At 45.0% G+C, this 12,102-nt stretch overlaps 1 pseudogene; it reads right to left on the minus strand.

Moving 5' to 3' along the window:
- Positions 1-570: 570 nt before the first annotated feature.
- Positions 571-11,562, minus strand: LOC129837119 (toll-like receptor 13; annotated as a pseudogene).
- Positions 11,563-12,102: the final 540 nt, after the last annotated feature.

The raw sequence follows: 12,102 nt of genomic DNA on the forward strand, positions 1-12,102 counted from the left end.
TTCAGTTCCTCTCTCTGTTTCTATGTGTTCTTTTACTACATTGAACTTTGTTTAATATCCTGGAAACAGGTAAAGCGTGTCTTCTAACCCTATCATTAAGTAATAGGTTTCATCTGTCGGTGTATTGCTGATTTGAGACAGTGATATTTAAAAACAAGATGTATACTTAAAGAATATTAAAATTAACTTTGCTACATGATTTGTCAGGGTACGTCTGATCATCTTATTTCCATTTTACTTTGCATCTTTTAAATGTACAAACAATATTATTTAGTACAGAACAAGATTAAATTCGTTTTTTTTTTCATGAGCAAGTTACAAAAGCCCCCCCCCCCCCCCCAAATGAATGAAGCTTATTATAGCACTCAATCAAAGCATAGACGATGCTGGATTTCAAGCAAGTAGAAATCATGGCACGGAGGGCACATTTACAAGGGATTCAGTTCCTCTCTCTGTCTTTGTATGTGTCTGTGTGTGTGCATAATTTCTGTACTTTTACTACATTGCCCTTTGTTTCATATCCAGCAATCAGACTGCTGCTAGGGCAAAATGTGTCCTATAACCCTTTCCTTAAGGCATTAAGTAATAGTTATCATCATCCGTCGGTGGCTGATTGAAGTATTCCTCCCTCCCCTCATCCTCCTCTTCAAACCTGCTGCTCCCACTCCTCAGCGCCCTCCTCAGATGGTTCCAAAACAGTTCCTGAGCCTTGACCCGGGTCCGTGCAGTCTGACCCCGGCCACTGCAGGTAGGTCTTCTTCAACATGACCTTTCTCATACGGCGGTAAGCCGACAGCTGCCTTTCAGGGATGGGTTCCAGGAAGATGAGCAGGAGAACATCCCGGAGCTCATGGAAGAGCCTGTAGCTGGCCAGCTGGATCTCCAGGGAGCACCACTCGCAACACAGGAAGTGCCTACTAACCACGCAGATGGTCTTGCGACTGCTGTACACGGCGGAGACTATGTTGTCCACGATGTTGTGGCCCAGCTCAAAGTCACGGTGGTGCAGGCACAGCCTGAAAGAGGGTCCTTTGCCCTGCAAGTTGGGAAGTAGCTGGTCAAGTACCCAGGGCTCGTCCGCCGAGTTATAGGAGATGAAAGCATCGTATTTGCAGTGCTCCTCTTTCTCCCTCAGCCTGTGCCAGTGTTGGCTGAACCAGGAGCAGAACACATAATAGCTATACTTCAGTTTCCAATACAGCTTGGTGTAGAGAAGTGGGATTATAGTCAGCAGTAAAAACACAGTGGTTGTGGTGGCAAAAAGGTACTCTCCCAGGTCCAGGTACCAAACATTGGTGTCAAAGTTGTAGAAGCTTTTTTGGAGTTTTTTTTATCTTGGCACTGTAAACTGTATAGTAAGACTAACTGGACTCTCTGGTTAGTCAAAGTCCAGTTCTGCAGGTCACTGTTGAGGCAGGTGCAACTAAGAGGAATGTTGCGCAGGTCAAGGTAGCGCAGTTTAGGGAGAGCCTCCAGCACATTCACATCTAAGGATTGCATTACGTTTTGGTTGAGAAGCAAGATCTGCAGCTCTGTCAGACTCCCAAAAACCTCCTTTGAGAAGGACTGAATGCCAATGTTCCTTGCACTGAGCTTGCTCAACTTCCGCAGGTTTTTGAAGACGCCCGGCTGCAGCTGCATCACCCCAGCACAGGACTTGTCCAAGGAGAGGATTGTCAAGTCGGTCAGATTGTCAAAAGTGTCTGCTGCGAGTTGTAGGGTCTTCGCATTTGGTGTGTGGTGGAAAGCAAAAGATTTTACATTGAGTATGCGATTGTAACGGTAGCTCAGATCTGTTTGATTTGGGAAAAAGAGGTTCTGTCTGTTGCAGGACATTAGGGAGGTGAGGTGCTTTTTCTCTGCTGTGAAGTTATTGATTTGATCCTGGAGGTATCTTACCTTCCTCAACTTGTTGAAGAAAAGGTCCAATAAACCTCGGATTGGTGGACAGTTGGAAAGTGTGTTCTTCCGCAATGACGATATCCCATTGGTTTCCAGACGCAGCTTTTTAAAAATGTGACCTTTGTACTCAAAAAGCTGCATAACTCCATGAGCAGATTGTCAGTCTTCAACCTCATACCAGAGAAGTCTATGTTTCCAGCTCTAACATTTCTGACATTCAAAAGTTCTGGCACTGTGACATTGGTTGAACGCAAACACATGTAGTTTAGCTTCCGCAAGCTCCCTTGAAGGGAGCTGGTCATTGTAGGAGAGATCCGTGCTTCTACACCTGCATTGTTTGGGGTTTTAGGCTGGGTTTCTGTACAGCACTTTGAGATATCAGCTGATGTAAGAAGGGCTATATAAATACATTTGATTTGATTTGATATTATATGGCTGAGGAAGCCCCATTCACATAATAAAATGAACAGTTTGTTTTTACAGAGATAGAGGGTGGTGAGGGACTCTGGTAGGTCTGTATGGTTAGAATGATGGAGAGATGTTAGATAGTTATTGCACAGGTCTAGTTTGGTCAGCTTCTGTAAGTGAGTCACATATTCTGCCACCACAGAGAAGTTGTTCAGGTAGTTCTGCCGTAATATGATTGTAGTGCGGGGAGAAAATAAGTGGAGGGAGAATAATCAGTGAGTTATTATTTAGTGACATGTTTAGGCTCTTCAGTTGGCTCAGATTTTGGAATGCCTGGTTGTCTATGGTCTCCAGCTGGTTATTGTCAGTCTGAAGTGTCCTGAGGTTAGGAAGGTGAACAAAGGCTTTATCAGGCTTATGGATATTACAATTGTGGCGGCATAGGGTGGCAGGTCACCTATTTGCCTGGTGATGTATGCAAATACATTTTGTGTGGTTTGAGGTTGGGTCCTCAGTGCAATTCCTGAAGCTATAGCCAACTGTGATTTGGGCAATGTGAAGGACAATTACTACTGATACACATGTTTTATTTTTTTGGCCATGTTTTCTGACGTGTACAGCAGGAAAAGGAAAAGGTGAGTAATGTTCTACATCTAGTCTGAACTCTATCCAAGGAGAATCTTGTCCTTTAAAAGCACATTGCCATCACTTTAGATTCCAGGAAGTGTTTGCAGTGGGAAAATAAATGTGTTATTTTTGTTTCTTCAAATGAGTTGTAAACTCAGCAAAAACAGAAACGTCCTCTCACTGTCAATTGCATTTATTTTCAGCAAACTTAACGTGTAAATATTTGTATGAACATAACAAGATTCAACAACTGAGACATAAACTGAACAAGTTCCACAGACATGTGACTAACATAAATGGAATAATGTGTCCCTGTACAAAGAGTGGTCAAAATCAAAAGTAACAGTAAGTATCTGGTGTGGCCACCGAATGCATTAAGTACTGCAGTGCATCTCCTCCTCATGGAATGCACCAGATTTGACAGTTCTTGCTGTGAGATGTTACCCCACTCTTCCACCAAGGCACCTGCAAGTTCCTGGACATTTCTGGGGGGAATGGCCCTAGCCCTCACCCTCCGATCCAACAGGCCCCAGACGTGCTCAATGGGATTGAGATCCGGGATCTTCGCTGGAAATCACGCACAGAACAAGCAGTATGGGTGGTTGCATTGTCAAGCTGGATGGTCATGTCAGGATGAGCCTGCAGGAAGGGTACCACAGGAGGAGGATGTCTTCCCTGTAACGCACAGTGTTGAGATTGCCTGCAATGACAACAAGCTCAGTCCGATGATGCTGTGACACACCGCCCCAGACCATGACGGACCCTCCACCTCCAAATCGATCCCGCTCCAGAGTACAGGCCTCGGTGTAACGCTCATTCCTTCGACGATAAACACGAATCCGGCCATCACCCCTGGTGAGACAAAACCGCGACTCGTCAGTAAAGAGCACTTTTTGCCAGTCCTGTCTGGTCCAGCGACGGTGGGTTTGTGCCCATAGGCGACGTTGTTGCCGGTGATGTCTGGTGAGGACTTGCCTTACAACAGGCCTATAAGCCCTCAGTCCAGCCTCTCTCAGCCTATTGTGAACAGTCTGAGCACTGATGGAGGGGTTGTGTGTTCCTGGTGTAACTCGGGCAGTTGTTGTTGCCATCCTGTACCTGTCCCGCAGGTGTGATGTTCGGATGTACCGATCCTGTGCAGGTGTTGCTACACGTGGTCTGCCACTGCGAGGATGATCAGCTGTCCGTCCTGTCTCCCTGTTGCGCTGTCTTAGGCGTCTCACAGTACGGACATTGCAATTAATTGCCGTGGCCACATCTGCAGTCATCATGCCTTCTTGCTGCATGCCTAAGGCACATTCACGCAGATGAGCAGGGACCCTGGGCATCTTTCTTTTGGTATTTTTCAGAGTCAGTAGAAAGGCCTCTTAGTGTCTTAAGTTTTCATAATTGTGACCTTAATTGCCTACCGTCTGTAAGCTGTCTTAACGACCGTTCCACAGGTGCATGTTCATTAATTGTTTGTGATTCATTGAACAAGCATGGAAAACAGTGTTTAAACCCTTTACAATGAAGATCTGTGAAGTTATTTAGATTTTTTTACGAATTATCTTTGAAAGACAGGGTCCTGAAAAATGGACGTTTCTTTTTTTGCTGAGTTTACTTCTGCCACTCAGGTGTGTGTAGCAATGTGATGTTGTTCCCCTAGATTATGCAACAAGTTGCACACAAGGACCAATTCAAATAGGCCAGGTCAAGAGGGGATGTCAACAATTTGATAATAATAATAATAATTCAGTGTGTTTTTAAAAATGTCCTTACAGCTGCATAGCTAATGTTATTTTTATTTATTTTTTATAAATTTTATCCCCTTTTCTCCCCAATTTTCGTGGTATCCAATCGCTAGTAATTACTATCTTGTCTCATCGCTACAACTCCCGTACGGGCTCGGGAGAGACGAAGGTCGAAAGCCATGCGTCCTCCGAGGCACAACCCAACCAAGCCGCACTGCTTCTTTAACACAGCGCGCCTCCAACCTGGAAGCCAGCCGCACCAATGTGTCGGAGGAAACACCGTGCACCTGGCCCCCTTGGCTAGCGGCACTGCGCCCAGCCCGCCACAGGAGTCGCTGGAGCGCGATGAGACAAGGAAATCCCTACCGGCCAAACCCTCCCTAACCCGGACGACGCTAGCCCAATTGTGCGTCGCCCCACGGACCTCCCGGTCGCAGCCGGCTACGACAGAGCCTGGGGGCGAACCCAGAGACTCTGGTGACGCAGTTAGCACTGCGATGCAGTGCCCTAGACCACTGCGCCACCCGGGAGGCCCTAGCTATTGTTATTTTTTTGGTGTACAAACACTTTTTCATATCAATATTGTACATACACGTGATTGTAAAAGTTTTGTATATTTTGGTTTGGCCCATCGCGGGTTATCTGTTTTTCCGTATCCCCTTATTGTTCTCTTTTGCCTGACCTTGGGCAAGCAAGGTATGTTGTCCTTGGCTCCGAAACTGTTCAATATAAAACCGTGGTAATGTTACACAATAAGCTGTTATGCAACCATAAGTTTGTTACAATGTGGATAATATAAAGATTTATGTTAACAAGTTTCACCGAGCTCACTAACTAGGGTATCTATTGTAACTTGTGAGTACTTGGGACAGTGTTTGAGTGAGTGTCCATGTGCTTGCGCAGGTGCCTGAGAGCTGTGACTGCGCCAAGGGCTAAAATATTGTGTGTTGTCTCTTCATGTGCAGGTATGTCTTTTATTTTGTCTGAATTATGTTCTATATCATTTTACTGGTATTGTATGGTGTGCTGTTGTGCACTGAATGTGTGCACGTGTGACAGGTTAAAGGAAATACTAATAGCCTGTTATACATTAAACAGTATTAGTAAATTCATAGTATGTGAGGATCTTAAAACATCTAAGGTTAAGAAGATCATGCATTCAGTATTAGTTGATAGATTGATAACATTTATATAATTGTGTTAAAATCCGTCAAGCATACAAAGGGTACGAATTGTGAGGGGAATGTGTAAACGTTATGTTGATTACTTTATGTTGTCGTGGGTAAAAGTGTTAATCTGTGATCTACTAAATGCTCTTAATCTATGAGCCTGAGATCGATTGCTCTGGTCTCCACTCAAGTTCACGGAGAATTCGCGGTCTTTTTCTCATTGCACTAAAAAGTTCTCAATAAGTAAACATTCCGTATCACAATTGTGATTCTTTCCCCCTTTTTCAGGTACGTTATTGATGATTAAAAAGAGTAATTTAAATGTAATAACTTGCTAACATGTCAAGAGTGTTTAAGGTTTGTTTTAGTAACATATTGAGGAAGTTAGTTAAGTTTGCAGAGAGTAATATGAACCGTGCTCGGTTGCAGCTAGCTTCGTACTGCTAGGTACTGCTACGTAGGTGCCATTTTATGTCGATTGTGAATGAACAGGTGCTTTGTTAATAAGAGATTTTGCGGCGTTATTTGTGTAATGGTTTTTCAAACACTTTATTGCCTGTTGATAAATTGAGTTATGGTTTACTGAGTTAAAGCTTATATTATTATATTATATATTGAAAATAGTATTTGTTTCAGTGATGTACAGTGTATACTGTTGTGACTTGAATAAGCCTGGTACCCTACAAAACTCTATTTCCTGTAGATCTGTTATTCTGTAAAATGTGTTACTTATGTAAAATGATTGCACTAAAAAGTTCTCAATAAGTAAACATTCCGTATCACAATTGTGATTCTTTCCCCCTTTGTCAGGGGTGTAACATTTTTGGAGGCTCCGCTGAGATTGCTGCTCAGATGTCCAGTTTCCACATCCTGGTTGCTGAATTCCGAGCCAGCTAAATCCCCACATAACAACTCAGGCAGGCTGCAGTGAGGAAAGTGTTGCTGTTCGAGGAGAGCTGGAAGTTGGTGGTTAAGTACGTGTCAACTGAGGCCATTGATCGACCATCAGAGACAGTAAGGACCATCTAATTCAGAGTCAACTCCTGCACAGTAAAAGTTCCTCCTGTTCTGTCAACATGACAACCGCCTTGGAAGAACTACAGGAAGAGGTAGTAGGAGAATTGCACACCCTGACTAAAGACAAGTTACTAGAGATATGTGGTTTCCTTGACATATCAGGCGAACAGAGAAGAGATGTTAAAGACAAATCCCGCATATCATTGATGACTCACATTATGATGTTCCTTGAAAGAGAGGAAGTTGCATAGTTAGAAGATGGCGGCATGTCGGAATTGTTGCTACTTAAAGACAAAATGACAGAGATGATCAGTGGCATAGATAACAAAACATGGCAAACTGATCATGATATTGAAACAGCCGGAATACATCACAGAATAGAGGAACTGAGAACTGTAATCCCACAACAAAGGGTGGGAACTGAGCAGATTACTGCAGCCAAAGCCAGTGATTCTCTGCGTCAGCCCCAACCCCATGCCAATCTTCAGGGGAGCGTGCCGCTCTCACCCAATGCACAGCCCAGCTCATATTGGCGCAAAGAGTTAGGTGAACCGGGACAGAAAGATAAACTGATTTTTTTCCAGCCTTGCCCATCAGATCGAGAGTGGACTTAACAGAGGCTATCCTGAGGTAGAAATAGTAGACGCAGTAGTCAGGGCTATTTCTCCAGGCTCACAGCTACGCAGTTACTTGGAAGGTAAACCCCAGCTAACTCTTCCCACACTTAGATGTATCCTGCGTTCCCACTTCCAAGAGAAGAGTGCCACAGAGCTTTACAAACAGCTAGCTTCAGAAGCACAGCATAGCAAGGAGACCCCTCAAAGCTTCCTGATGCGTGTCTTAGATTTGAGGCAAAAAGTTCTGTTTGCATCCCAGGAGTCAGAATCAGGGCTTAAGTATGACCCTGCTCTAGTCCAGCGTATGTGTTTACACACAGTCCTTACAGGTCTCCAGAGTGACAGTATCAGGATAGACATGCAGCCTCTCCTGCTAGATAGCGAAACATCAGATGAGGTTTTGCTAGAGAAGCTTAACATTGCTTGTGCTAATGAGATAGAAAGACGAAACAAAAAGCGGTTTCATGCCCCACAGCCTGCTACAACTGTAAGTGTAGTCCAGTTAGAAGATACGCCATCCACAAAGTGTCCTGTGAAGGAAGCCAAAGTCAAGATACCAGTAGAACTGTTAACAGAGTTAGCTGAACTTAAGACAGGTGTAGCTTCTCTAAAAGGTCTCAGTGCAGAGATTGCTCAGATTAAGGAGACATTACAGCAGCCTATGTTTCAGTCACCGCCTTGTGCCTATGCCCCACCTCCAGTTAGGAGGCCAGATTGGGGCCCCCAACCACCTGTTTCCCAGCAGCAGTATTACAGCAACTACAGTCAGTCCCAAGCACCTGACCCTGTGCAGCATCAATATGCACCTAACCGGTATGCCAACCGCTCTGCTCAAGCTCCAAGGAGGTGTTTTGTCTGCCAGCAGGCCAGAACAGATGCACGCTGCACACACTGCTTCCGATGTGGGAGTGGAGAACATTTTCAAGCTGGATGTAAAATCCGGGGAGTCAGACCATCAAGGGAGGCCCATTTAAACGGGTAAGGTTACCGCTGAGGGACGAGTGTTAACCGTAGCTACCAAAAAGTCCCAGAAATGTGCAAATTGTGCCAGAGAAGATTCATTTGAGAACCTGAAACAATGTTCATCATGTAAAGAGACACTGTACTGTTCCAAAGTATGTCAAAATCAACATTGGATTAAACATAAGGAAAAATGCACTCACCTGATAATTAACTCTACCAGTGAAAGGTTTTCCTGCACAGAGGAAAATACCCACTCCTTGCCATCCCTAGCTCAAGGTCGCCACCCCCGTAAGGTCACCTCGCTAGTCGGCAGACAGTGCCTTATTGAGTGTCACCTGAATCGCCACCACCTCCAAGCTCTATGGGACACAGGCTCTCAGGTATCGGTCATTGATGAACGATGGAAAGAGGAATCTCTCCCAAACGCAAGGCTGAGAGATGTTTCAGAAATCCTGGACTCACCTGCTGATCTAAGGTTGACTGCAGCAAATGGGACTGAAATGCCGTACCTGGGATGGATTGAAACAACTTTTCGGCTAGCCTCTGAAACTGACGAAACAAAGGAACTGATCATACCAGTGCTGGTAATGAAAGGCTGTCACCTATCTCATCCCATCATAGGTTTCAATGTTATCGAGCACATCCTGACAATGACCGAAAAGACTAAACAATACAGTACAGTAAAAACAGCTTTCCCAAGCCTCAAAAGAAACAAGGTGAGAGCTTTTATACAGGCTGTTAGCGCAGAACAGACAGATGAATACGCAGTGAAAACCAAGAAAGAGAAGGTTGCTGTACCAAAACACAATAGCATTCAGATTGAGTGCCGTGTAGCTTCCCAGCCTTACAAAGAGGACATGACAATGCTTTTCCAGCCAGACCTGAACCCGCAGTGGCCAGACGACCTTGAGTTCTTTGACACACTAGTCAGAGTCAGGAAAGGGGGTTTTCCAGTTATCAGGCTTGATGTCTCTAACCCTACTGACCACGACATTGCTCTGCTAGGACGCACAATAATCGGTACAGTACAAACCATTATGACTGTGTTACCTGCCCAAGTCTTTGAAAAAACTGTCACCCCAGCCACAGTGAATCACACCAGCGTTCGAACCCCATGTACTGCTACTGAACAGTGGGATCCACCAGTAGGTTTAACTCACCTAACCGAAGAGCAGAGAGAGGTTGTTAGGCAAATGCTTAGAGAAGAGTGTCACTCCTTCTCCAGATCAGACAATGACATTGGCTGCATTGAACGATTGAAAATGACTATTTCTCTAAAGGACTCTGAACCAGTCAAGCGCACATACATGTCAGTGCCCAGGCCACTGTATCAGGAGATGAAGGGTCACCTTTATGACCTCATAGCCCAAGGCTGGGTTAGGAAGTCAAACTCTTCATATTCTTCACCTGTCGTGTGCGTTCGTAAGAAGGATGGGACCCTCCGGTTGTGTATAGATTACAGAGACCTGAACAGAAAGACACATCCCGACCGCCAGCCCATCCCTCGGGTCCAAGACATCATGGACAGTTTAGGTGGTAATTCCTGGTTCTCCCTCTTAGATCAGGGAAAAGCGTATCACCAGGGGTTCATCTCTGAAGAAAGCAGACCACTGACAGCATTTGTGACCCCGTGGGGACTCTATGAGTGGATACGGATGCCATTCGGCCTCATGAACGCTCCTGCAGCTTTTCAGCGGTGTATGGAGGAGTGTTTGGAAGGGCTCCGGGATGACATCTGCATTCCTTATCTGGACGACACGCTTGTTTTCAGTAAAACTTTCGACAGCCATGTGAATGATGTGCGAAAAGTTTTGAGGCGTCTCAGGGAGTATGGCATTAAACTCAAACCAAGTAAGTGTGATCTCTTTAAACCCCAGGTCCGTTATTTGGGCAGAGTAGTGTCTGCAGAGGGCAGCCGAGTTGACCCAGCCGATTTTGAAGCAGTAAGAGCATTGAAAGAAATCAGACCAGGGACTGTGGGCCAGCTCAGACAAATGCTTGGTTTACTCACTTACTACAGACAGTACATCAAAGACTTTTCTAGGAGGGCCAGCTGCCTGTATGACCTCCTGAAAGCAGATTCAGAGAAATTACCTGACCACCCACGGAAAACAAAAACAAAGAAACTAAGTCATGTGGTGCCCTCAAACAAGCCAATCCTGTGGACTGACCAGCATCAACAGGCACTTGAACAGCTGATTGAGTGTTTGCTTCACCCACCAGTCTTAGTTTTCCCTGATTTCACTCAGCCATTTGTTGTACACACTGATGCGTCACACCAAGGCTTGGGAGCAGTTCTCTATCAAAAGCAAGATGGGAAGCTTAGGGTCATTGCTTATGGCTCTCGAACCTTAACAGCAGCTGAGAAGAAGTATCACTACCACTCGGGCAAGCTAGAATTTCTAGCTCTAAAATGGGCAATCACTGATAAGTTCCATGATTATTTGTACTATGCTCCGTCCTTCTCTGTATACAGTGATAACAACCCGCTCAGCTACATTCTGTCTACTGCGAAACTGAACGCAACCACTTCCAGGTGGGTTTCAGAATTGGCTGATTTCCACTTTACAATAAAGTACAGGCCAGGCAGAGAGAACGGTGATGCAGATGCGTTGTCAAGGATGCCACTGGATGTAGAGTCACTGATGAGAGAATGTTCTGAGGAGCTTCCACCAGACACCATTGCCGAGCGGTTGAGGTACAGAAAGAGGTTGTTGTACCTTGGTCACTTTCAGCTGCAGCTATGTCAGTATCAGCTGAAGGTGAAACAACCACTGCAACAACCAGCTCGATCCCAAAAGATGGGATAAGAGAAGCACAAGAATCTGATCCGGTCATCCGCCCTGTGCTCAATTTCAAACTGTACGGTTTCAAATCACCATTTAAAGAGCAAAAGGAATTCAGTCCAAAGACAAAAGGCCTATTCAGAGAATGGGACAAATTGACAAGAGACAGTGATGGCATTCTGTACAGAATCACTACAGCCCGCAAGCAGTTAGTTCTACCAGAGCAGTACAAAGGTAAAGTGATGGAAGAGTTGCACAATAACATGGGACACCAAGGTACTGACCGCACTGTATCACTGGTACGTGACCGCTTCTTCTGGCCATATATGCAATCTGACATCGAGCACCATGTGACTAAAACTTGTGTGTCAAGCAGAAAAAGCCAGCCCATGAAATAAGAGCTCCTCTGACAAACATTGTGACAACACAGCCATTTGAACTGGTATGTATAGACTTCCTTCATCTCGACAGATGCAAAGGGGGATATGAGTACATCCTCGTGATTGTTGATCATTTTACACGTTTCACTCAAGCCTACGCCACCACATCAAAGTCAGGTAAAACTGCTGAAAATCTCATCTTCAATGACTTTGCCCTGAAGTTTGGGTTCCCGTCCCGCATCCACCATGACCAAGGGGGAGAATTTGAAAATCAGTTGTTCCATCAGTTAAAGAAACTCAGTGGCATGGCGGGGTCCAGAACAACACCCTACCACCCGATGGGGAATGGTCAAGTGGAACGCATGAACAGAACATTGTTGCAAATGTTAAAGACACTAACTGAGACACAAAAGTCAAATTGGAAGGAGTCTCTGAACAAACTGGTTTATGCCTATAACTGCACCCGTTGCGAAGTGACTGGCTATTCACCATTTTATCTT

Source organism: Salvelinus fontinalis, chromosome 38 (assembly GCF_029448725.1).
Source record: "Salvelinus fontinalis isolate EN_2023a chromosome 38, ASM2944872v1, whole genome shotgun sequence".
Taxonomy (NCBI): Eukaryota; Metazoa; Chordata; class Actinopteri; order Salmoniformes; family Salmonidae; genus Salvelinus; species Salvelinus fontinalis.